The following is a 12,428-nucleotide window of genomic DNA, read 5'->3' as shown; positions in this document are numbered from 1 at the left end:
TTTTTGACCGATGCATCCATATCTGGTCTCTCTTAGGTAAGTGTGGGTGTCTCCTTATAATGTGTGTTTCATCAAAACGCACAAGTATGGTCCTCATGTCATCTCTTGGTAAGCTTGCATTCATTTGTTATAGCATTTTTGGAGCCATTCACATGATATTTTAGCCTTTTTGACCCCTTCACAAAATTTATCCCTAGCTACATCATTGAAATTGCCTACCCTTGTTGAGCTAGTAGCTTAGTTGGATAGTGTTTGGGTGCTCATTGGGATATGTTTTATTGTTTGAAGTCATGTGAGCTTGGTCTTAATGCTCAAAAAAAAAAAAGAAAGAAAAAAAAGTTGAAATGATGAAAAAATGAGAATGAAAAAATGAAAAAATGAAGAAAGAAAATGAATGAATGAGAAAAAGCATGAAAAAAAGAAGTATGCATTGAAAAGAAAAGAAAGAGAAGAAGAAAAGATGTGAGAAATTCTCAAGCATTATTCATATTATTTTGGAGAATTTTCTTATGGTTTGAATTGCAAAATTGGGTTAGAATTGGGATTGAGCATCCTTGCATTTTGGTAGTTGCTAGCTTGACTTAGCTCCACATTACCATAACTCTTTTGTTCCCCCTTCTTACCCATATTTATTTGCCTTCTTCGTACCCATTTGGGTTCTTTATCATGCTTACACTTGATTGTCTTTGCTTGCTAGTTTTGACATGTTTACCATATTAGATTGCGGGCACATTGTTATAAGTTGAGGATAGTTGAGTGTTCATTCACAAAATTGTCCTATTCACATATAAAAAGTTTGAGTGTCCCGTGAGAGTCCATAAGTCAAAAGATCATGCAAGAGCTTAAAGGTTCATTCAAAGTTTTTTATGCTACGCCATCGTATAAATCTCATCCATGTCTTGCTTTATTCCTTACCCATGTTGTTTTAAGTTTTTATATCATTATGCTTTGCTCATTGGGATATTGCAATTGTTGGGATTTGGCTTCTTGCTTGGGGACAAGGAAAGGTTTAGCTTGGGGGAGTTTGATATGTTAATTTTATATATACTTTTACCCCTCATTTTAGCTCGGTTTCTATTGTTTATCATACTTTAATTAGTTTACTTTTGAGCTAATCTTGTGTTCTAGGTGTATTGTTGTGTTTGCTATGTTTTTGTAGGAATCTAAGCATTTGGAGGCTTTTTCCTATCATTTTGTACACCAAGTCCACTTAGCTAAACAAGACCAAGTGTTGGAATAAGCATGGAGTATTGGAGTGGATTTTGCATGAAGAAATTGGTGGATCAACATGTTTAATTCAAATGTTGTCAAAAGCAAAGTCAAGCCCGATATAAAAGTCCAACTTGAAGGTGAAGGCATTGGATGCTAAGGAAGCTTTGGATGCTAGGAATGTGAAGCATTAACCGGGTGATTAATCGCATCATTAACCACGAACATTGGATGCCATTTGCAATTAAGAAGAGAATTAAGGGAATTAACCCGGATAACCACGACCCCGATCGGGGTTACATGCTCTTTGGATTTTTACGTTTCTTCTTCCTCTCCTATAAATAGGAGAGATATTCCAAGGCTTTAGACATCTATTCTTCACGTCTCATTTTACTCTTCATAGCCTTAAGCAAACATAATTCTCTCAATAGTTTTCATATTAGTTTATAATTTTATTAAGCTTGTAGTTGCTAAACATGTGGTTCCAAGTTAGTTCAAGCATTTGATATTCAAGCATTTGGTTATTATTATTTGTTCTTCCATATAAGTTCTCTTCCATTAAGGTATTTCTAATTCTAAGTTTGTAATTTTACATTACCATTCTAGTTATTATATAGTTTATAATTAAGTACTTCATTTATCTTACATTAGCATTATTTCTTTTGCATGTTATATCACCTAATCTACATAAATCATACAACCATGTTTAACATTTCTTATAATTTAGTTTGCAATTTACATTTTAATATGAGTAGCTAAATTTCCTAGTCTAAAGGCTAGGGGAGCCATGTAAAATCAAATATATAACATGTTTAAATAGGTTGATAATAATATTGTTCAGTTGTTTCCATCACATGTTTGCATTGTTACGTTTAATCTTTGGTTATCGGCCGTAATCGTAGATTAAGTTTGTTCATTCGTTCTAAAGTCGAGAGGCACGGAATTGAATTAGACTAAGCATGTGTGGTAGGACGACCTAGTCATGGACGAGAGTTTCTCTAGGACCCGGTCTATGGTTGATACTAATGCCGTAAGGTGGGTATCTCTAAGCCTAAACAATTGACAAAATTATTAGTACCGAATTTATCATGATCATATGTTTACCTTTGCATGAGTGACCCGAACCCTTTAGACTCCCTTTTAATTATATTATTTATATCACAATTTTATTAATTATCAATCAAACAAACCAAACCAAAATCGAAGTCGACCTTGATAAAAATCTACCCATAGCAATTCACGACGTAATTCCCGTTTCCTTGTGTTCGACCCCTATTGCTACATTTATTTACGTTTAGGGAATTTATCTTTGCATAGGTACGCGATAAGCCTATCAAAAGCTATTTAGGAAGAAGTTACAGCGAACTCCCAGCCGGTCAGGCCACCGGCAGACGACCACCCGGCTGGGAGAACAAGAGGAAGGAAGAAATTAAGAAAGTTACAGAGAACTCCCAGCCGGCCAGGCCACCAGCGGCAGCCTGCCACCCGGCTGGGAGTGCAAGGTGAAGCTCAGAAGTCAACTAAGGAAAGGAGAAGTCAATGTACTCCCAGCCGGTTGATATATGATTTATTTGCACTGAATTTCCCTTCTTCTTTTATGCATTCCGACTCATATCGAGTCGGTTTTGTGTGCCTTTCCTTGTATTTTATGCCCAATTCCCGTATCTGTGATTGGTTGTACCTATAACAACCCGACCCGCCACGTCGTAACACAACCTCAATAAGATGAGATCTGTACCTTTGGGCCTATTATTTGTCCTCACTTAAGCCCAAAAGCACAAGGCCTTGTTACTAAGTGGTGGATGGAATCCTTTATAAACATATCCCAAGCCTCCCACTTTCCCGATGTGGGACAAGTTTTTCTCTTAAACTCTTGGGGTATTACAAACTCCCCCACTTAAATAACACAACGTCCTCGTTGTGTCCGGAGGCTGACCGCAGCCAAGCCAGAATCCTCCCCCGCTAGGTGTGTGACCCGGGTACTCCCGACCACAGGCCCACCACACGGTCGCAGGGTTGCTCTGATACCATTTATAACAACCCGACCCGCCACGTCGTAACACAACCTCAATAAGATGAGATCTGTACCTTTGGGCCTATTATTTGTCCTCACTTAAGCCCAAAAGCACAAGGCCTTGTTACTAAGTGGTGGATGGAATCCTTTATAAACATATCCCAAGCCTCCCACTTTCCCGGTGTGGGACAAGTTTTTCTCTTAAACTCTTGGGGTATTACAGTACCCTCTTGCAGGAATCAAGTCAAGTATAGAGGAATTGGGACAAGGAAGGCATTTCAATGCCTTTACATGAAGAAAAGGGAGGTGAGGAGATGAAGTGTAGTCCTCTGCCGGCAGGCCGGCAACCGGCCCACCAGCAGGGGGCATTGCTGTAAGGAGAAAAGGAGGAAAAGAAGCCAAGAGGTGTTCTTTGCCGGCAGGCCGGCAGCCGGCCCACCGGCAGGGAACACATGCCCAATACTTAGAATTTTTGAAGAAGTTTTTGGAGCTAAAAAATGGAAGACCTCGCTGCCGGCATAGCTAGCCGGCAGCCGCCCAGCCGGCATGGAGTAGCAAGAATGTAAGAAGTGAAGGAAAAGTCGAGGTAGAGGTATCCTCTGCCGGTAGGCCGGCAGCCGGTCCACCGGCAGAGAATACAGCAGGTCTATTCTACGTTGAAAATCCAAGATGTCGCTGCGGTCTGCCGGCACAGGATGACAATCACGATAATGGGCCTTGCTTCTTTATTTTCCTTTAATCCAATGAAACACTATATATACCCCTCCCCTAATCAATTGTAAATACAACCCTAGATCTGAAAACTTTCCCTAATTATTGTAATATTTCCTTAATCAAAGCATTATTCTTTCCATAATTATTATTAATCACTTAGTAAAATTAGTTTAGTATTAGTTATTATCAATTGTTTACATTTGGTTTTTGGGATTGTATTGGGAGATTTTGGAGGATTTCCTTCATTTATTCACTCAAAGCAATCATCTTTACCCTTGTTGGTACATCTCTTCTCTTATTTACTTTGTTAATCAATTATTTACATTTTAACTTGTCTTTTATAATTGTTGGAATCTCTACTATGTCATCTCTTTTTGTTATTTGTTCTTTTCCACTTATTTGCTTAAACAATTTGAAAATGAGTGAATAATAATCTTTCTAGGGTTTAGGGGGAGTCTAAATGGGATTATTGGGCATGATAGTTTGATTATTTTGAGTCTTTGGTGAAGTGTTTGTCTTTCTTAATCATGCACACAAGGTGTTTGATGAATTGTGTGAGTGAGAACTTGTGCTTTTTTGTCATAGTTGCTTAATTCCCCCATTGAATGAGAGTTTGTGGTGGTCTTGTTGCATGTTTTAGAATGGTGTGTTGCGTAATGAGAGTTAGTAATCACCTTTAGGATAATCAAGAGATTGATTTTCATCCTAGGATAAACCCTCATCATAGACTCCTTGAATCGTCTTGTTTGCCCTTAAACCATTTAGACAAACCCAAAAACCCTAGCCTTTAATCAATCGAATACATCTTTCCTCAATCGTTTATTTAGTTGCATCTAGTAGTTTAAATCAACTCATTTTCTTTCATTTTTGACTAGACTAGACTCCTATTTAGACTAAGTAGAAACCCCTCCATCCTTATGGTTCGACCCCGATTTACGCACTAAATTGGGTTATATATTGTTGGTGATAAGAGACTTGACCCTACCATTAAATCTTACTCATCAAATGGCGCCATTGCCGGGGATGGCATTAGGTTATACTTAGTTTTTTTTTAAGAGTCTTTGCTTTATCTTATCTCACTTGTTAGTTTGTTTTAGTAGTTGTGTGTTTCATTGTAGAGTGTGTGATTTCTTGCCTTCCCCTAGTGTGTAAAGACACTAGGAGACTAACGGTTTATTGAGTGCATGCCTAGAAGGAACCACCAAGCTCTACTCTTCAATTCCGACCCCGAGAGGCTTTTTAGAACCTTGAGGGCAAGGACCCTTGATAGAGTTCGGAACCTTCCACAAGTAAACATTGATCAACCAAACTCATACACCCCACAAAATATTGATACCACAACCACACTTCAACCAAACATCACAATTCAGACTCTACTAGAAAACCTTTTTCATAACTTCCCTATTCCAAATAACCCACCTCAAACACCACCCCCTCATATACCAAATCCTCCACCACAAATGGCTCTACGAGATCACAACCGGCCTAACCATAATGATTCATGTAACCCTATTAATTTTGGCACCTTGGCCCCAAACAACTTTGAAATGCATCCCGCCCAAGTCGGGTTGATTGAGAAGGATTTGTTCGGGGAGCATATTGAAGAAGATGCTCATGCTCACCTACGAAAGTTTAAGAGGAAGGTTTCAATGATTAAAAAGAATGGGGTATCCGAGGACACCCTAAGGATGATGTAATTTCCGTTTTCATTGACGGGTAAGGCGGACCGGTGGTTGAACATTCACCCCCAGATACCTTCACGACGTGGGACGCCTTAGCTAAAGCATTCATGTCCAAATATTACCCTTCATCCAAGACCGAAATGCTCCGTAATGAGATTCATACTTTTCAACAAGAAGACGGGGAGTCTTTGGGTGAAGCTTGGGACCGATATCAAGACTTAATAGCAAGTTGTCCCCATCATGGAATCCCAGAATGGTACATCACTCAAACGTTTTTTCAAACATTGCTACCTAGGACTAAGGAGATGGTAAATGCCTCCGCGGGGGGAGGATTTGATCACTTGAATGATGAAGAAGGCACGACATTGATCAAGAAAATGGTATACTCGGAGGCAAACTATGGGTCAAGAGGAAACATGCTAAGAAGGAATGGCAAGTTCCCTAAGGAAAACCCCTCCAACTCCGAGACAAATGCTAAGCTCGACTTACTCACAAAACAACTTGAAAAGCTACAAAGAAACCAAGTGCACCAAGCCACAACCTCACATGGGCCACCCATGGAGGAAGTGGTTCAAACTTCAAGTTGTGAGCTTTGTGGAGGGAGCGGTCATACCTTTGATGTGTGTGCCAACAACTATAACGGTGGCTATGAAGAGAATGTTCAAGATGTTAATGATTTCCAAAGCTATAACAACAATACAAGACCACCAAGACCACCCTAAAACAATCCCAATGTCTACAATCCAAACACTAACTTCTACCATCCCGGTTTAAGGAACTACCCTAATTTTAGTTACAAAAGTGCCAATGTTCAAAACCCACAACACCTTCAACCACAAGCCCCAAATAATCCACCCGGTTTTTCTCAACCAAGGGGAGGATTCTCCAACCAAAGAAGTAACCCTGGAAATCAAAACCAATGGCCAAACAACAATCAAAACCAAAACTATGGGAACCAACCACAAGGGTACCAAGATTTTGGTGGAAATCTAAGCAACCAAGGGTTTTACCAAGGGAATCAAGTGAACCAAGCTAATCAAGGATTTGGGCAAGGGTATGTTCAAGGGTTTTAAGAACAAGGTCAAGGATCAAACTTCAACAACAATGGTCCTAGAGGTAACTTTTAAGGGGGACAAAATAACAACCAAGGTTCCAACACTCGGTATGACTATGGGTTCCCTCTACCCATAGCCAACCAACCTTATCAAGAACCCCAAGGTGAGCTCTCCCAAAATGAGCTTTTGAAGATGATAAAGAACATGCAACTTCAACATAGTCAAGAAATGGCTAATTTTGCCAAGGCAACCCAACAAGAACAAGCAAACTTGAGGGCTACCTTCCTTAAAGACATAAGAGAAATGGAATCAAGGATGGCCTCTCATGCTATGTCTAACCCTCAAAGGCCACCCGCTGGCCTATTAGCCCAAGGACAAAGTTCCAAGGATGCCTCAAATAGCCACCATGCCCATGCGGTAGTGTTAAGGAGCGGTGTAGAGCTTGAGGACCCCTACAAGGACCTTGAGGTGGAAGTTGATGAAGATCCCAAGGGGAATGGGTTGGAAACGAACGGTGAAGAGGGAAGCTCACCCATGGTACCGTCGGCTAAAGTTAGTGAAGACAAGAAAGGGAAAAAAGCTTGTGAAGATTCGTCAAGAAGGGGAATTCAAGTGGACAAGGATGTTGATGGATATGCAGAAGACCTCCCTTATGAGGAAGAAGCTATTGTAGAAGTACCTTTGCAACACACTAAAAAGGTAACAAAGAATTCGGTTCCTCCAAAGGTATCTTCCAATTCTCAACTTGTTCCTAAAATCCCTTACCCTTCAAGAGCCATTAAGAGTAGGGAAAACCTTAAGTATACCAAGTTTTGTGATATGCTTGAGAAACTTAGGGCTACCCTACCCTTTACGGAAGTGATTATGAGCATGCCAATTTACTCAAAGTTTTTAAAAGACATCTTGACCAAGAAAAGAGTCTTGGGTGACCAAGAGATAGTGGCTATGGAAGAGGCCTGTAGTGCTCATATCATTAACAAAATGCCCACTAAACTTGGTGACCCGGGAAGCTTTTCAATCCCATGTGTAGTTAGTGGTGTTCCTATATCTAGAGCTCTTTGTGATTTGGGAGCAAGTGTGAGTGTTATTCCATTAAAAGTTGCTAAGAAAATTGGCATTCAAAACCTTGCTCCTACTACCATGACTCTCCAATTGGCGGATAGGTCCGTCAAGCACCCTATGGGGGTGCTTGAAGATGTACCCGTCAAGGTTGGAAAGCTTTTAATTCCCGCCGATTTTGTTGTCCTTGATATTCCGGAGGATAGCCATACCCCCATCATCCTAGGTAGGCCATTTTTGGCTACCAGAGGAGTACTTATTGATGTGAAGAATGGGAGGCTAACCTTCCAAATTAAGGGCAACAATGTCGAATTTAACCTCCAAAATTTGATGAAAGGACCAAGAGTAGAAAGGTTAAGCACTATTTAGGTGATTGATGAGGTAGTGCATGAAGTAGCCCGAGAAGAAATGGAAATGGAAGAGGTTTTTCAAATCTCCTTGCATGATGAAGCTATGAAGGAAGATCATGAAGTTGATGAAGAGCTCTTGAAGAAAGTGAAGGGTTTTCTCCCTCCAAACGTACAACTCAAACCCTTACCCCTCCTCACTCAAGTATGCTTTCCTTGATGAGGGGGAGGCTTACCCGGTAATCATAAATGCTAACCTAAGTGAGTCACAAGAAAAGAAACTTTTGCAAACCTTGAGAACTCATAGAGGCTCACTTGGGTATAGCATAGATGATATCAAAGGTTTAAGCCCGAGTTTTTGCATGCATAGAATAGTCTTGGAAGAGGGGAGTCAACCCAAAGTAGATGGTCTTAGGAGGATTAACCCCAAAATGGCCGAGGTTGTCAAAAATGAAGTCCTAAAGTTACTTGAGGCCGGGATTAACTATCAAATCACGGATAGTAAATGGGTTAGTCCGGTTCATGTAGTACCAAAGAAGGGGGGTGCAAATGGTTGAACAAGAAGATGGGACCACCCTACCTACTAGACCGGTGACGGGATGGTGGATGTGTATTGACTATAGGAGACTTAATGCCGCCACCCTTAAAGACCATTTCCCGATTCCCTTTATAGACCAAATGCTTGAGAGGCTCGCGGGACATGCATATTATTGCTTCTTAGATGGTTACTCCGGGTTCTTCCAAATCCCCATTCACCCGGAGGACCAAGAAAAGACTACCTTCACTTGTCCCATAGGGGTCTATGCTTATCGTAGGATGCCATTCGGGCTTTGCAATGCACCCGGCACCTTTCAAAGGTGCATGATGGAAATCTTTTCGGACTTTCTAGAGAAAAGCATGGAAGTTTTCATGGACGACTTTAGTGTCCATGGGGACTCGTTTGATCATGGTCTTGACAATTTGACTAATGTGTTGAAGAGATGTGAGGAGCACAACCTCGTCCTAAATTGGGAAAAATGTCATTTTATGGTAGAGGAAGGGGTTGTACTCGGCCACGTTGTCTCTAAAAGGGGTATTGAGGTTGATGGTTCTAAGGTTGACGTTATAGAAAACTTGTCACCTCCTTCCAATGTAAAGGGAGTGAGGAGTTTTCTAGGCCACGCCGGATTCTATAGGTGTTTCATCAAAGATTTTTCAAAGATAGCAAAGTCATTGACCTCATTACTCCTCAAAGATGCCCCTTTTGTATTTGATGAACCTTGTCTTGAAGCTTTTCATAGGTTGAAGAAAGCATTGGTCACGGCCCCGATAATCCGGGCTCCGGATTGGAGCCTTCACTTCGAGATCATGTGCGATGCTTCGGACTTCGCGGTTGGTGCGGTCCTTGGGCAAATGGTGGATAGGAAGCATCATGTGATATATTATACAAGTAAGACCCTTAACCAAACGCAATGCGGGTATTCTACAAATGAGAAGGAAATGTTAGCGATTGTTCATGCCGTTGAAAAGTTTCGGCAATACCTTGTTGGATCTAAGGTGGTGGTTTACTCCGACCACACCGCCTTGCGACAATTGATGGTGAAGAAGGATGCTAAACCCCGACTTTTGAGATGGGTACTACTCCTTCAAGAATTCGATCTAGAAATTAAGGACAAGCCGGGATCCGACAACCTTGTTGCGGATCATCTATCGAGGTTAACTAAAGAGCCCCGAGGGGATAAAGATGATGGAGTCCCTATTTATGAATGGTTACCCGACGATTCTATCCATGCTATTACCCATTCTACCCCTTGGTATGCGGATATAGCCAATTTCTTGAGTTCTAGCTTTATCTTCGAAGAATTTGATAACCAAGCTAGGAATAAGTTGAGATATGAATCAAAAAGATATGTGTGGGAGTACCCTTACCTCTATAGAAGATGCAATGATGGGATTTACCGGAGATGTGTCTCTTAAGAAGAAGGTCATGCGATCCTTCAAGCTTGCCATTCTACCACTTATGGAGGGCACTTGTCCACATCTAGAACCCAAGCTCGGGTTCTTCATTGTGGCTTCTATTGGCCCTCCTTGTTCAAAGATGCATATGCTATGGTGCTCAAACAATCAAAATGAGAGAGGATAAAGCACTTACCACAACCGGCCAGTACGCCAACCTCCCATAGAGGAACGCCGAGTAGTCCTCACCAGGAAGAAGGAGGGCGTCGCCACTGACGCCAGCCAAGTCAGCCTCCCTCTCAGCCTCAGAAGGCTCCCTAAACATCATCTGAGGAGGATCGATGGGAACCGTCAAGACATCCCGAGAGCACTGCCGAGCCAAGCGCTTACCCAAGTACCACACAGGACCCATCGACGTCCTCAACAGCAGCCGGCTCGAGCTCCTAGGTCGAAGGACCTCTGCCACGAAAGGAGGAGCACCAGCGTACTCCTCCCAAGGCCTAGGCACCCACTAGAAAAGCAAACGAAGGGTCATTCTTATGATCAGTTCTAAAAGAAAGAGAAAGTAAGACAGACAAATGTAAATACTCACGCTGTCCAACTGAAGAGCGTTTACCTCCCGCCGACAGACGTCGTGGAAGGAACACCGACTCCTCGTGCGGCACATCATCCAATCCCTCACGACGGGATAGGCCTTCTCCACTGGCTCCGTCCTCTTGGGCGCGAGGCCCGGAAAGTAGGAGTACACCCACGCCTGTAAGTCAAGATAATCAGCAACGATCTTTTGTGATTTGATAAGGAAAAGAGATGATCTTTCATGAGAAGAAATGAAGGTTCATACCTCCAACAGCAGTCCAGGGCCGACAGCAGCAGGAGAAGTCCCCTTCTCCATCAACTCCGGACGAACCATGGCCCTCATGAAGCGGATGAGGACCGCAAAACCAGCAGTGACCCAGTCCCAACGGCCTAGGGAGCTCAGGTCGGAAAGGAAGGGAAGAAGTTTCGTCGAAAGCCTCTTGCCCTTGTCTCCGAAGTAAATCTAAGACAGAAACCACCAGAGCCACAAGCGGACTCTCTACTCTGTAGTGCAGGGAGGAGGAGCCGTCTCCATCCCCTCGATTACCACCAACGCCGGGGTCTTCCCCGTGAAGTAGTCCCGCACGTAAGAACTAGGCACCAAGCCAGGTACCGCAGCCGCCTTCGGCGCCAAGTTCCAGCCGATCAACCTCCTGGCCTCCGCCGAGTCAACCCTCATGGCCGTCTCCGGCCACTCCACCACCTCAGTCCCACACGGCAGACCAGAAATCATGCCGTAGTCCTCCAACGTGACCCCTACCTCACCAAAAGGCATGTGAAACGTGGAGGTCGTGTCCTAAAACCGGTCCAAGAACGCTCGGACGAGACTGAGGTTAGCCCGAAGCTTCCTCCTCGCAATATCCCTCTAGGCCTGCACCAAGGCGTCGAACGCTCCCCGCTCGATCATGGCTCGCTCCTCAGCCGACAGCCTCTCGTAGCACCCCATCGCTGTCGTGCAGCCCGAGAACGACCTGATGTTCCCGGCCTCCTATATTGATTTGAAACAAAAGCTATCTTTAGCTCAAATGAAGGAGAAAAGGAATGACGAACAGAAATGAAAGAAGATGAATGAAGAGTTATGAATCCTATTTACCAAGCTCTTCACCGTCATGTAGGACAGGTGACCCTCCGCAGCCCAGAGCAGGTGCCTACTGTCCCAGGTCTCAGCCCACGCAGGTGCTCCCCTCAGCTGGCGACCCCCTCGTCAGACGTTGGCCCGTCTCGGGGCATCCTCCTCCTCAACAGCCTCCTCCTGGACCTCGTCCTCAGCAGCCATCACCGCAGCGGTGAAAGCCTCCTCTAACGCCTCCTCAAGCACCTGAAAGGGTCAACAGCAGTGTCTATGTCCATGGGAGCCCTCCCAGACATAGAAGCCTCGTCACCTGCAAAATTAAGGTAAATTTAGGCCGCGTCAAGTGACGACAAGCCTTGATTAGGGGATTTTCGAGTTTTCGGAGCTCCGAAATCGCTCTTTTCTTGCCATCTTTGGCAATTTTCCCACAAACCCGTCCGCTCATGTGATAATTTGGATCGAGTCAAGCCTATGTTGAAGCCTAGTCATAGGTTCGAGTCGGAATTTCGGCAGCATTTCGTTATAACGGCGATTATGCCCTAAAAAGTGCCCTAAAAAAGCCATCACAAACCAAAATTCCGAGATGGTAGGAAGTTTACCCATCACACAAGGATTCCAAATATCAAGTTTCGTCACAAATGGGCAATCCTAAGGCCATTTTCGAAGCAATTTACGGTTTAGCTGTGAAACCGTCTCAATTTCGCTCAAATGCTCAAAACTCAACGAAAATTCGAAACAAATACATGGTTATGATCCTTATTCTAC

At 43.2% G+C, this 12,428-nt stretch overlaps 1 non-coding gene across 1 annotated transcript; it reads right to left on the bottom strand.

Moving 5' to 3' along the window:
* Positions 1–5,759: 5,759 nt before the first annotated feature.
* LOC141603450 (small nucleolar RNA R71) lies at positions 5,760–5,866 on the bottom strand. Its single transcript, XR_012525326.1, has one exon. It is a non-coding gene; the product is annotated as a small nucleolar RNA R71 (small nucleolar RNA).
* Between the last annotated feature and the right edge of the window lie 6,562 nt (positions 5,867–12,428).

The sequence above is a fragment of the Silene latifolia genome, chromosome 9 (genome assembly GCF_048544455.1).
Source record: "Silene latifolia isolate original U9 population chromosome 9, ASM4854445v1, whole genome shotgun sequence".
NCBI classification, from domain to species: domain Eukaryota; kingdom Viridiplantae; phylum Streptophyta; class Magnoliopsida; order Caryophyllales; family Caryophyllaceae; genus Silene; species Silene latifolia.
The sequence above is the reverse complement of the archived record's forward strand: the minus strand, read 5'-3'. Positions and strand labels throughout refer to the sequence as shown.